This window comes from Silurus aristotelis (genome assembly GCF_946808225.1).
Source record: "Silurus aristotelis genome assembly, chromosome: 20".
Classification (NCBI taxonomy): Eukaryota; Metazoa; Chordata; class Actinopteri; order Siluriformes; family Siluridae; genus Silurus; species Silurus aristotelis.
The window spans coordinates 5962273-5977272 of record NC_139593.1 but is presented as its reverse complement, the minus strand read 5'-3'; the positions used below and the strand labels follow the sequence as shown (position 1 = coordinate 5977272).

Genomic DNA, 15000 nt, shown 5'->3' with positions numbered 1-15000 from the left:
GTGTGTGTGTGTGTGTGTGTGTGTGTGTGTGTGTGTGTGTGTGTGTGTGTGTGTGTTTAATATTTCAATAATTGCAGAGATGATAATTCTTATGCATTACGTAATTTATAGTGTATAAAGTACTTTATGGTAAGAGAACATACACAACAAACACACACACACACACACACACACACACACACACACACACACACACACACACACACACACACACACATTAGAGGGACCAAATACAATACTGAATTAAAAATAGTCAGTATGAATAATATTCTTCAGTGTGTGTGTGTGTGTGTGTGTGTGTGTGTGTGTGTGTGTGTGTGTGTGTGTGTGTGTGTGTGTGTGTGTGTGTGTGTTGAATATTTCAATAATTGCAGAGATAATAATTTTTATGCATTACGTAATTTATAGAGTATAAAGTACTTTATGTACTTTATCACAAAGTACTTTATGTACTTTATCGTAAGAGAACATACACAACATATATACACACACACACACACACACACACACACACACACACACACACACACACACACACAGTTGCCTTCTTTAGAGCATTAGAGGGACTAAATACAATACGGAATTAAAAATAGTCAGTATGAAAAATATTGTTCAGTGTGTGTGTGTGTGTGTGTGTGTGTGTGTGTGTGTGTGTGTGTGTGTGTGTGTGTGTATATATGTTGTGTATGTTCTCTTACGATAAAGTACATAAAACCAGGGTTTTTCACTCTATTCACTGCTACACATTTTTTACTGAGTCATTTGAGCAAATACGTTTTTACTTTTACTGCTCACATTCTGCATTTTAACAACGGAAATGTCACTTATTTAGTGCTCTTCTGTCAGAAAATAATATTTACTTCATCGAATTCAAAGCAAATTGCAGCATATGTCATGTTATGAAAGTAATAAGTGATCATGGTGCTCAAAAGAATATTTCCAACAGACCTTCTTGGGCTCTTAGATTGAGTTTGGCCAGAGGATGAATATTCATCGTTCTCTAGTCATAAATAATGAGTGAAAACAAAAAAATCTTATTTAAGTTCATATTTCTCCCATTAAGAATGTGCATTTTTGGGGGTCTTTTCAGGTTTCTTTCAGGTGTCTTGTGAGGTAAAAATGTATAGATCGAACTTTCGAGACATTTTACATCCTTTATAAACCTCTCTATAATTACTAGTGTTTACTAATTATCACTAATTATCACTAATTATCACTAATATTGATGAATATTTAAACCGTTACTTGTTTGAATGTATAAAGTAACGGTCGGGTAACGGTACAGTAGCTGTAGAAGGACATGGGAATGTGGGCACCATTAAAACCGTTCTAAAATAATGTATTTATTAAAAATTAATATCAAATCAGGCCTAAAAGTCTGGTTTAAACTTTTATATCCTTCTTTACACAAAACAAAACAAAATAAAAAAAAAACACCGCCAATATTTTTCGTTACACAATCTAAAAGCCTCTGTATGATTGACAAAAACAAGCAAAATAAACACGTCTTCGGCCTTGTTGGCTGAAAAGAAAACAAATTTCTTTCGTTTATTTTTTGTTTTTCTTTTCGTTTCACTCCCAAAAAATGTGTTAACGCTGCTTAGGGAAGGAGCGCGAGCCGAACTGCGCGAGAACGCGCTCACCCAAGTCCACCGCAGCGCACGTGCTCAGCTGTCCATTTATTATTATAGGGCTATTTTAAATAAAACATTAATAAAACGTGTCTTTTTTTTACACACACACACACACACACACACACACACACACACACACACACACACACACACACACACACACACACACACACACACGCAAGAACACTAAGTTTATATTTACCTATATTAAATGTTTTTCCCAAAGATTATTTTTCATCCAAAGGCAATAAAATAATTGCAAATAAAAGAAATAATAATAAAAAAGATTTTTAAAGCTATTAAAATATCACAGCCATAAGACACTATTTGCAATTATTTATTGAGCCTATATTTCTAACAGATTGATGCATAAACACTTCTCCACAGCCTTTTTTTAATTAAATAAAAAACGACATGAAAAATACATATATATTTATATATAGTCGACAGCTTGCTCCCGTAAAAAGGACGTATGGCAATAAACAAGCCTGAAGTGGTTCATCTGTCATCTTTATCCACCCGAGAAAATAATAAACCATTCATTAGGTTTAATACTATTCTCTTTGACCCGATTTAAGTAGCTGTTCAATTAAAAAAAAAGAAATGAACAAAATGTCGGGTCAACAATACTGAAATCAATAACAATCAATAACACTCGGATTGGTGCAATCCGAAATAAAAATGATGCACATGCGCAGTTCGTATTTTTATTTCTCTTTAAATGCATAATTGGATTTATTTTAATGAATATTAATATTATGTAAATACATCTTATTTGTATGTAATACTATTTTTATTTTTATATTTGCATTATTTTTTTTATATAAAAATAAATATTTTTATTTATAATTTTATTCGTTATATATAAAACAGTGACCTAAAAATGAAACCCAGCATTTTTTTCTCCTGAGTTTTATCCCCCCTTTTTTTTCCATGGTTTTCCAAAAAAAATATTATTTATTTTTTTGCATTTGGTTATTACATTTTTAAAACAAAGCTAATACAAACTAATGCATTTTCTACTTTAATTAAACACTGCATACATTCATTAATAATTATGAATAATAATAAATAAGGATAACTGAATTACTGATGGGAAGGTTGGGGGTTGAATCTCTGGTAATACCAGGCTGCCACTCTGTGCTCCAGGGGCACCGTACAATCGCTGACCCTGTACTCTGACCCCAACTTCTGATCAAAAACAGAATATTACTGTGCTGTAATGTATTTATGACAAATAAAGGATATTCTTCTATTCATTAGAACTGATGATCCTGATCATATTTACACAACACACACACACACACACACACACACACACACACACACACACACACAAGGTTAATTAGACTTCATGTTAGCCGTCATGATCAGCCAGTAATTAATATTTTAGGCTACATTATCAAAAGTGTCATCTAAAGAGGGTGGAGTGTAGAGCTTTAGGTGTCATTTAAGTTATATAATTTATCTGTTAATTATTAATTATATTTTATAATCTTTATAATCTTTTTTATATATATATATATATATATATATATATATATATATATATATACTTGTAAAAGAAAGGTTAATTGCTTTAGCTCAGGCCAGTCACACAAGCACACAAGTATCTATCTATCTATCTATCTATCTATCTATCTATCTATCTATCTATCTATCTATCTATCTATCTATCTATCTATCTATCTATCTATCTATCTACACACACACACACAAACACACACACACACACACACACACACACACACACACACACACACACACACACCTATATATACCTATATATAAATAGATACATACATACATACATACATATGATCAATTAGGCTTATTAGATTATTGATTATTCTTTTTTTTGTTTTCAGTGAAACATAGCCAGAAGGTGTTTTTTGTGTTTTTATATATATATATATATATATAATATAAAAAATACATGGTATTATGTATTTGCAGCATAATAATGACGAGTTTTAGTGGATTTTAGTGGATCCACTAAAACTCGTAATTATTATGCAAATACACAGAAAAAATAAAATTCTGGAAACTATTACAGTAAAGATTTTACAAACAATATAGAATTTGTATCTAATTGTAGCTTCAAGTTGTTTATTATTATCTTGTTTAATTTGCTAGACCCTCACGTTTAACCACACACTCACACTTGCGTGCGGTCCACACGAGTCCGCTACGATAAGGTCCTTTTGGGCTGATGATTTTTAACACGTATTTAGCACGCCCTTTATTGTTACAACGGTTAAAATCAATGGAAACTCCTTATTATTACAGCTATTATACTTATTGAATATAGAAATCAAACACGAAATCAAACACAAGAATATGAATGTATTTCACTTTTCATAAACACAGTATACAATATCGTCTTCACTGCACTATCCATGACCATTGTACTTGTTTTGATATAACCCCCTTTCCTTGTACTGTTTATTTATATTCATATTATTCCTTTCATATTATTCATTCATCTGCCATTATTTATTTACATCTATCAAATATCAGCCTTACCAACGTGTTCCATATGTAAATATTTTACACCGCTACTGTTTAGATGCTAACTGCATTTCGTTGCCTTGTACCACAACATGTGCAAAGACAAAGTTGAATCTAATGTAATCTAATGTAATCTAATGTAATCTAATCTATATAAATAATATTGTACACATAAAACAAACACGCCTAAAATAAAAAATTTAGGGGTCCACAGGATTTACAGTGTTTCATGGAAAAGTGCATTTTGTCCACCAAAATTTGTATTGGGACCATTTCAAATCACAGCCGCTAAAGCTGAATTTGAACTGCCAAGACAGACACAGAATGAGGCCTAGATCCTGGAAGCCGGTCACTGGAGGTTCAGGAGGCACCCTGGCACTGGCGCTGAAATGGTGAAAGCAGCAGCCGGGCACCACACACAGCCTAATGAAGTGAACTCATCAACTCAAAGACCAGCCAATAAAATGAGGTACAGGAAAACTAACAGCGTGACGTGTCCGAGCCGTACCACCTTTCCAGCTTTGCTGCTGAGGAACTAATAAAACCCCCTTCTGAAAAAAAACAACATACTCTTATGAAGCACACTTGCCACTTTCTCCTTCTTTTCACTTTTCTATGACTTTCCCGCCCATTTCGGCCCCTCCTTCTCCGTCAACCTCGTTCTTGATTGTCGCTCTCATACATACTCTCTCTTTTTCTTTCTTTCTCTCACTCTCTTGTTGTCTTTCTTTCATTATTTTCTTCCTCCTGTGCAAGTCTGCAGGGCCGAGTGCCAACCCTTCTCCTCCAGTGGGCACCGTGCCCCGTACTTTATGCAAATCAAGCACAAGCTTCCTTTTCCCTCTCTACCCCTCCTCCTCTATTCCTCTCCCTCACCACTTTCCTTCTTTCTCTCTCTTCTTCACATTCATCCCATACTGTCAGATGCTATTTAACATTCCTACAGTGTAATAACATTTTCATGTGGCATACATGTGGCATTTATGTTTTATAAAAAAGTAAAGAAAATGCACCTTTTTTTTCTTAGTAAAGGACAAAAATAATAAATCGACACCCGGTCCGATGTTGGGCTTCTTTAGTTTCGCGCTGATGCGAAGTGAATGGAAGCGAATCAGCTAGCAAGTAACATTCCTGCCCCAATTCGGTTTATCGTTCCTCCTAAGCCCCGCCCCTTCAAACCTGCAACATCCAAAGCTCATACACAGAGAGTCTGGAATTATGGGAGCTATTACAGTCAAGATTTTTTAAACAAGAAGGAATTTATAAAATTAAAATTACAAAGTTTTCACACACACACACACACACACACACACACACACACACACACACACACGATCAGCACAAGGCCTCCGCATCCATTCACAAATGCCAAAAAGACAATCCATTCACGAAACAGACGAATTCACTTTGTGTACTTAACAGGCGTTTTCGGTACAAAGATCACACTGATAACAATCCGACAAACACACACACACACACACACACACACACACACACACACACACACACACACACACACACACACACACAGGATCACACCATGTGGCCGGGTTTTAATAATAGGACTGTAAAAGTGAATTACCGCAAGCTACACGTAAGTATACACACACACACACACACACACACACACACACACACACACACACACACACACACACACACACACACACAGACAGACAGATACAGACCCACACTCCCACACATATATAGTGGAAAGGCAAGAGAAAGAACAGGCTTAATAACAAAGTGAGTGTGAGTGAGTGTGAGTGTTTATACTTAAAGGAGTGAGTGAGGAGCAGGAAGACACCATGAGAACGAGGTTAGGTGAGGCTGAGTGTCTGGATTAGCAGCCAGAAGATTCCACACTAAAAGGTGCGCTTAGTGTTTTTGGTGGAAGTCTCCAGGCGTTATTACGTTACGGACGTAAAAATCTTGCTTTCTTTCGGTTCCAAAGCCACACACACTAAAATTTACGGCATTTGGCTGACATCCGTATGCAGAGTTAATTATAACTGAGCAGCTGAAGGGTAAGGGCCGAGTTTAAAGGCATAGCAGTGGCAGCTTGGTGGTGCTTGGATTTGAACTCGAAACCTTCCAACTAGAACTCAACATCATAACCGAATGAACTGTGATTGTCCTGGACTGGACAAATGGACTTTTCTTGTTCTGATTGGTCGTATCTTGGAGGTCCACGTGAATTGTGTTGTTTTTACCTCAGAGAATTCAAAGCTCTATCGCTCCTCACACTGCACTGCAATGAACTTCCTGTAGATGTCTGAACATCTGAGTCACTGCCAATCTTCAATCATTCACATTTACATTAATGGCATTTGGCAGAGCAACATACATTTATCTCATTCATACAACGGAGCAGTTGAAGGGTAAGGGACTTGCTAAGCGGCCTATGAGTGGCAGCTTAGTGTGGCTGGGATTTGAACTCATGACCTTCTGAGTCAATGCCTCAACCACTAAACTACCACCTCCCCATGAGACATTTGCATTTATGGCATTTGGCAGATGCCCTTATACATAGAGACTTAAGGCTCAAGCCCTCAGCAATGGCAGTTTGGTGATGATGGGATTCAAACTTGTGACCTTCCAATGTATGTATGTATTTATTTATGCAAAAGAAATCCTCCTAACAGAGATTTAAGCTGATGGTATCCTAAGTTTGAATCCCAGTGAAGCATTATTGATGTATTTATTGATACAGTCTTCAAAGCACCACTCTGGACAAGATTTTGTTTTATTTAAATGTCAATTTAAATGTAATGAAAGCTACCAAATCGCTTAGTTTTAAAACATATGAAGCTTTTAACCGCCCAATAATTCAATAATCATCTCTCTGGTGCTAAAATTTCACAATATATATGTGTATCATGGTGTGGATTTGGATCTATTGGGGGATCTTTGGTCTGGAGGAGGTCATAAAGATCATAGGCTAGGGGTTATTAATCGCCTGCCACTCTTGGGGCCCCTTGAGCAAGGCCCTTGTGTGCTCTGGGAGTCTGCTGTATCATGGCTGACCCTGTGCTCTGATCCCAGCTTCCTACATGTGACAAGTATAAAGCACCTTGACATCATAATGACATGACATCATATAAATATCAATATAAAATGAAACCTTTTGTGCAAAAAAAAGCAAAAAAATACTATGAATGGTATGAACTAACCCTAGCCCTTCAATTTGGATAAAAGTAATGGCACCGTTTAAAAGGAGAGTGGAAAAGAGTATGAAAGTGCTGACATGCTGCAAAGTCTGAGCTGTTATTGGAGAATTTAGGACACGCCACAATCGTGGCACGGTTCGGTCGATGTTCAGAAGCCATTTTGTCCTTTTTTTTGGCCCTCTTTCAGCTCTTTCATTGGCGTCATACTTTTCTTTTTTCTTTCGTATTTTTACGAGTTTAATGGAAGCAGTTTTCTCGCTGAAAACGTTGTAGTTCGATTTGGTCTGTCTTACGTGGTCCTCTGTAATTGAGACCCTACATGTATTTGGATGTTTCCTTGTCATGTTTTACACTGTCAAGTGGTTTTCTTCTTGTAGCCACTGTGCAATCAGAGGCACTGGCTTCATCATGCGCTTTCACATTCGGGTATGTAAAAAGGATTTGATGTGTATTTGTGCTCACGTGGTTAATGTTCACTGATAGTAACCTAAAATGTCTTGGAGTTTTTTTTTTTTACTTTTAAAGCTACAAAAGCCTTAAAAAACCCCTATCATACACCCAGCCCCCCACCCCCATACTAAAACGACTCGCATAAGATTTCAGCTGAACACAAACAAGCATTTTTTACTCAACTACATTTTGTGAAATCAGTCTTTTTATTCACGATAAAAACTTAACAGGTCAAACACGCAACAATCCACCAATCGAGTTCGAGCGCACCCTCGGTTTTAAACGTGTTCTGATTGGCGCTTGGTGTATCTACTGATCACCAACATACAGTTCAGCATCAGTTCAACAGCAAGCAGAACATTTAGAGAGGAATAAATGATGAAGAAACTCCAGACTGCGTGATTTTTTTAAGTAGTTGGAAAGGTTTTGTGCTCATGATTATATTGTAATAGATATCAATCAGTGTTTGACTCAATAATATCATTCTATTAATAAATCAGTGTGTTAGGAATAATTTCATAATAAGAGTATTTTCACATTAACTGAGTTGATTAAGCAATAAAATTTATAAAATATGATAATGTAGTAAAAATGTTAATAGGAACATTATAGTTGTAATAAATTAATACTTTGTACTTAAGTACATCTGAAGGCAAAAACCTTTGTACTTTTACTCAAGTGAAAGTTTAAAGGGACAGGTTTACTTTTACTGGAGTCATATATTACCGAGCATATTTTACAGAGCGTTTCCTTTACTAAAGTACATGGTTAGTGTACATCATCTACCACTGTATACACTCACTCACACACACACACACACACACACACACACACACACACACACACACACACACACACACACACACACTCAGAGTGAGAATAGACTGCTCTCCACAGCTTTCTGGTGCTTCAAGATGCTACCACGTCACAAGCTTGCTTGGCTTTATGTCAGAGAATACGAATGAAGAGAGAGAATGTGTGTGTGTGTGTGTGTGTGTGTGTGTGTGTGTGTGTGTGTGTGTGTGTGTGTGTGTGTGTGTGTGTGTGTGAGAGAAAGAAATAGAGAGACAGCCCAGTAAGGAAGAACGCTCCCATCAATTTGTAAAAGACAAAAGGGCGAAAGCTGTGCGTCGGAAATGAAAACGCCTCAGTCACAAAAGCGACGAATTCAACTAGATTGCAAGCAGAAGAACTGGAGAGGGTAAGAAACACCTGGAACAACAATCACACACACAGACACACTCAAACACACTCACAATCACACACACAAACTCACACACAAACACACACAAACTCTCTCTCTCTCACACACACACACACACACACACACACACACACACACACACACACACACACACACACACCTCTCTTCCAGCGACATGGCATATCATAGCTTCAGAACTATTTTGAGTTTGTCCCAACTCATAAAAATGTAAATATATGTAGGTTTATATAAGGGTCAAAGGTCAATTCTGTGGTTGCTCCTTAACCACTGAGCAGCCCTGGCTGCATCGTCTCCTTCTTCATTCTTTACAGCTTTTTTTTCCCCACAATCGCAATAAAAAGGCGTCAGAATCTGGAGCGCAGGAGTTTGTGCTGGAAGCAGAGAGGAAACTGGGCTTTACAAAGAGCTCAAGAGATTCAGTTTAAATGTGCTGTGTTTTAAAAGTACAGCTTCATTACCCCATTCATACAGTTTAGTATGTGTGTGTGTGTGTGTGTGTGTGTGTGTGTGTGTGTGTGTGTGTGTGTGTGTGTGTGTGTGTGTGTGTGTGTGTGTGTGTGTGTGTGTGTGTGTGAATTAGTATAGAGGTGTTCAGGTCGGGTTCCTAGAATGGCAAAAGCATCTACAGCCTCCGATAAACAAATAAATAAACAAACAAATACTTTAGAGAAGAAAAGAAAAAAAGAAACAAGCCAACATGTAAAAAATGGAGATTGAGAACAACAAGAAAGAAAGAAAGAAAGAAAGAAAGAAAGAAAGAAAGAAAGAAAGAAAGAAAGAAAGAAAGAAAGAAAGAAAGAAAGAAAGAAAGAAAGAAAGAAAGAGGCAGAAAAGAAGAAAAAAATCAATAAATACATAAACAAACAAAAACACCAAGCATACAAAATTTTTTATAAAAGTTTAAGAAATACAGTAATTAAAGAGAGGGGTATAACACATCTAAGTAATATTTCAGTAGGTGCTCCCCTCTCACACACACACACACAGTTTCTGTGTATTTGGTGGAAACTGGAAGTCGCTGCACTACAGGATCTTTCGCAGCTTCTTGCTCAGCTCTGTGCTGAGTCTGGACTCGGCCTCTCCTGGAAGTCACTCTGGATTAAACTCTGCCAGACGAATGGCTGTGAATGTGAAAGTGAACGCTTTACTGCCAGACTTTCTGCATGTGTGTCATCTCTCTCTCTCTCTCTCTCTCTCTCTCTCTCTCTCTCTCACTCCAGTCCTCTGTGCACTGACAAAAACATTTCAGTCACTTTTAAAGTGGATTTGTGTCAGTAATCGCCCCGTGTCCACTGTAACTGTACTGATTAAAGCGTCTAATCACAGGTCTGGCTGTTCGGTATAAAAGGATCCTCTATTACTTCTTGGTAGGAACCCAAAATATCTGCTAATGGCGCATATGCTTGAACACGCGCCTAAGTGCGAAAATTCGACTAATGGTTCTTGGTGACGGATGCATTCCAGAGGGAAAGCGGAAAGAGAGCTTTTTATATAGAGGAAATTACTCTATCCTGAACATAAACACACACACACTTTTATATATATAGTAACACAGATAACCACAGATACACATTCTATCTATCTATCTATCTATCTATCTATCTATCTATCTATCTATCTATCTATCTATCTATCTATCTATCTATCTATCTATCTATCTATCTGTAAGCAGGATAGAAGGTTAGAGGTTTGAATACAATAGAGGAATCTGGAAATCTTGTGATGATTTCAAAGAAAACTGGTGAGGGTACGGTAAATTTAAATCTACTCGATATTCTCCCTATAGGACTTGGCAACCCATAACAGCCCTAAGCAGTGTAATCTGGTTAGCATTCCTTCACTTCCTGCTAAGAAACCGAATATGTGCGTATAATGGTTACGGGCCGGAGTGTACGCTTCCAGACATAATAATGGGGAAAAACAGTCCAGCCAAATGGCTAGTAAGTAGCTAACTGTAACATGCCACGTCGTTGGACATTAGAATTGGTGGATCAACCGGAGAGCTAATTGCGATCAGTAAATGTGGGCTGGATTTAAGAAAGAAAGCAAAAAGGCCTTCAGGGAAAAGATGATACGCTTGCACAGCTACGCATTAGCTAGCAATCCCCGGTCTTCAACACGCTAACGTCTCCGTGTCCTAGCGCCGCGTTACACTCCCTTGGCTACTTCTTCTTGGAACGATCTATGTTGCTGGGGCGTAGAGTGTAATTCCAAATAATTCCTCTGGCTTTGCCAAAATTCTTCAGCACTAACTCTTCGGGGAAGCAGCAATGACAAGTCCATTAAACACTATTACATACAAAAACAGCAGTTTGTTCATCCCGGCATCATGAGCTTGCTGGGTATAAAACCCAACACACAACCATTCATTCATTCGTCTTTATCGTACTCAGGGTTACTGTGAATTCCGGACCGGATCCCAGGATTACTGGGTGTGAGAATTGTAAAGCAAGGCCAGTCCATCTCAAAACGCTGCACACAAACACACATTCGAACCAAGGATCCAATTTAGAGTCAACAATTCATCTACAGGAATGCTTCTGGGGAGTAAAAGAAACTGGAGAATTTGGAGGAAAACCTGCAGAAACTCCCCTGTATCCACATATGTTTCTGCCAGGTCCTCAGGTTCTCCAGGTTCTCTGGTTTCCTCCTGAAAACGAGCTGTTGGGTGAACTGGCTATGCGAAATTGCCCTCAGGTAATAACAAGTATGCACATATTGCCCAGAGAAGAACCATCACTTCACGGTATGCACTTCGAATGCACCTTGATCCTTACCTTAATGTGACAGTTACGTTTGAAGACGAATTACTGAAAGTACGTTTATGCTGATTAAATTAAAGCTGCACTTCAATCGTCGTACAGTACGTTGAAACAGAGTATTAAAATGAGTCACGATTCGGCGCAAAATTTACTGCAAAGGTGTCATCATTGTGCAAGTATAAGCAAGTCCAAGTCTTTTAGCCTGAAGTATCAAACGAGTCTCATGTATTAAATATCATGTCCCAAGTCTACAAGCCAAAGTCAAGTCCTAGGTTTCTTTCTTCTTCCTCCTTTTTTTTTTTTTTAAACCAACATAACGCCTTCGACCTATTCATTTATATCAGTTACATGTACAAATACACCAGGAGAAACATAATACGGCGGTGTGTTCTTGTTTGGCATTGTTTAGCACATGCAGAATACACAGACATAAGCCTCTGCCCATGGCTCGCTGTGTGTCTGATACTTATTGTGCACCTATCTGGCCACAAGCCTAAGAATCGTTTACAGTGTGGCTCACTATAAGTGGATCTTAGGCGAATTACTGCTAGTATTATTTTCGTAAACAGCAGCATGGGGTGTGAGCAATTTCTCGTTTGATGTTCATTAGGGTGTGCTTGCTGGATTACATTATTATGTTTGCATCCATTTAGGCTACTTATTGTAGATGTACAAAAAAATAAAATAAACGTGTGATGTTCAGAAAAAAAGATTTGATTAGATAAACCTAGCTGAGGTAATTTACGCCATTTGGCAGACAAAATTATCCAACCTAGAATTATCTTCCCCATTCAACTGACTAGTTGAGGATTAAGGGCCTCGCTCAGGGGCCCAACAGGTGTAGCGTGACAGTGCTGCGATTCTAATAGACTTCTAATGGAGAACTAATAGACTTTTGTTTTAGAAGCTGAGCTAGCACTTCCGGTCTTCCTGAGTACCAGTGCATGTTCCCGAAAACAGCAAGCAACAAAAGGTTTTCCCCAACTTACGATGGAGATGCGCACCCATTACCCCATCGTAACTTAAAAAACTTTAAAAAGTTGAATCGCTCTCGTCGTCGTAAGATAGAAAAGTCATAAGTCGAACCATCTGTATTCATAGCTGAAATATTGACAAGACGGTGATATTAAGACCAGCATAATAGTTGTTTTCTGAATGTTTGTTTTTCTCTCTGGCATCTTATTGGCCAGGAAACATTTTCTAAAAACTTTCAGAGGAGTTCAAGAGCGAGTGCTGCCAGATATCTACAGACTTTGAATAGGATTACGTGTAATGGCAGTTGAGAAACAAGTGCAAAAGCACCCTAAGGGTCAACTCCACCCAAACATGATGACAGTTTGAATGCCTTCAAATAAACATGAAGCAAAGCTACAGCGAAAACGTCCTGTTTAAAACTTGTGCGTCTTGAGGGAGGTTTTATTCAACCTGAGCGGGAAAAGAAGTATGAGCCAGGCTGATGATGTCAGATACCAGCGACTGGTTAACAAGGGCATGTGCTACTTGAAGAGTTCACCGGATTCCTTTGATTCCTTTCCCTGTTCAATTAAAACCGGTTTTCTTTCGAGGATAACAGCTATGCAAATTAGACAGGTTCCAACTAGCCTTGACCTTCTCCCAACTGGCCTAGTTTTCAAAGTTCTCAGCTCCACCGATCTGTCAGGAGAACACATCCTATGATGCGGACAATAAAAACCAACGGAAAAGTGCCAGTCACGTCACTTTGCTTCACACATCCTTTTAAATTTTGTCCCACCGGGTTTCCAGTAGTAGCGACTTGAGCAAGGAGCTGGCAAGGTTCCACATGCTAACGGCACTTTGCCTTCAGGTTAGTGTCTGGATTTCACCACCTCCGTGAAAGGCAGTCTAAACACACATAACGCAGAAGTGTGGCTGGACACACACATACTCACATACACACACATACCTAAACACACTTAGTTGGGGAATGAAGCACGACTTCTGGCATGCCGCCACCGAGCTATAATCACATCCATGCAGTTCTATATAGACATACTGCCTGCTAGAATCATTTCAGGAGTGTGGAATGTGGAAAACAATGCATTCAGACAGAAACCAAATGTGTATCCACTGTGTGTACGAGAAGATTCCATATGAGCAGCTCTCTTGTGTAACATTGACATTTTTCTGACAGCTCTCAGAGTTCACAAATGATCATGTCAAGTTGATGTTTCTGAGTGTGACAAATTCCACAGAGGCTCGTTTTGCTTTCGAAGCTCAGTGTGATAAAAGCATCATTTTACTTCAAGTTTTTGCTTAGCAGTTTAACTACATATCCGAGGGAAAATGTTGATAATGTTGATAATTTCATCCTCTGTCTCTGTGCCTTTTTATGTTCTTACTATAAGAGAAATACCACCTATTTGTTTGCTAGCTAGCGTGTTTATATCAGAGTAGCACTGCATTTTATTTTCAAACGATTAAGCAAAAGTCATCGAATTAACACTTGTAGTATTTTTTATGGCTAGCTAACAAAAGGTTAGCTTAAGAAACAAAACTTTAGTATAATTTACCTCAGAATTTCCCGAGGGGGAATTTTCTGACTGAATTTCTCAAGATAATATTCCTTGTTACAAATCAATATTTATTTTACATTTATTATAAAAAGGAAAAAATAAATTATTTGTGAAATATAAAGACACATATTTAGCTTCAAGCAGCTGAGCTAACAAGCTAGCATTTGTACTAGTTTGTATGTATCCATTGCCTCAGAAGTTCCTGAGGTAAATTTAATGATTAAAGTTGACAGGATAATATTCTTTGATACAAGATATTATTTTACAGTTTTCATAAAAAGGGAAAAATAATTCATTTGTGAAAAATAGACACTTATTTAGCTTCAATCAGCTACGCAAACAACTACTATTTTTTTTACATTAAGCATAAAAAGAAAAGAAAAAAAATTCTTTGTGAAATAAAATTGTGATGTTTCTATCACAAAAGCAAACAGGTTAGCATTTCTACTAGCTTGTATCTATCCATTAGCTCAAAAGTTCCTAAATTCACTTTTTTTAAATGAAGTTTACAGGGTAATCGTTCTTGATTCAAGAAAAATAAAATAAAAAATTTTCATTAAGCATAAAAAGGAATAAAAAATTATGCAGATGCTACAATCAGCTAAAAGTGCATTTGTACTAGCTTGTATGTTCCCATTACCAAAGCTCCTGAGGTAAAGTTTCTGTTTTTTAAGATACTATTCCTGACATATCGCATAAAAATGCAAGAAAAAC

The 15000-nt window shown here is 37.6% G+C and overlaps 1 protein-coding gene across 9 annotated transcripts in view; it reads right to left on the bottom strand.

Annotated features, from left to right (window-relative positions):
- Positions 1-15000, bottom strand: part of nfixa (nuclear factor I/Xa) — a 127360-nt gene that overhangs the window by 82304 nt on the left and 30056 nt on the right. The gene's annotated exons all lie outside the window — the stretch shown is intronic.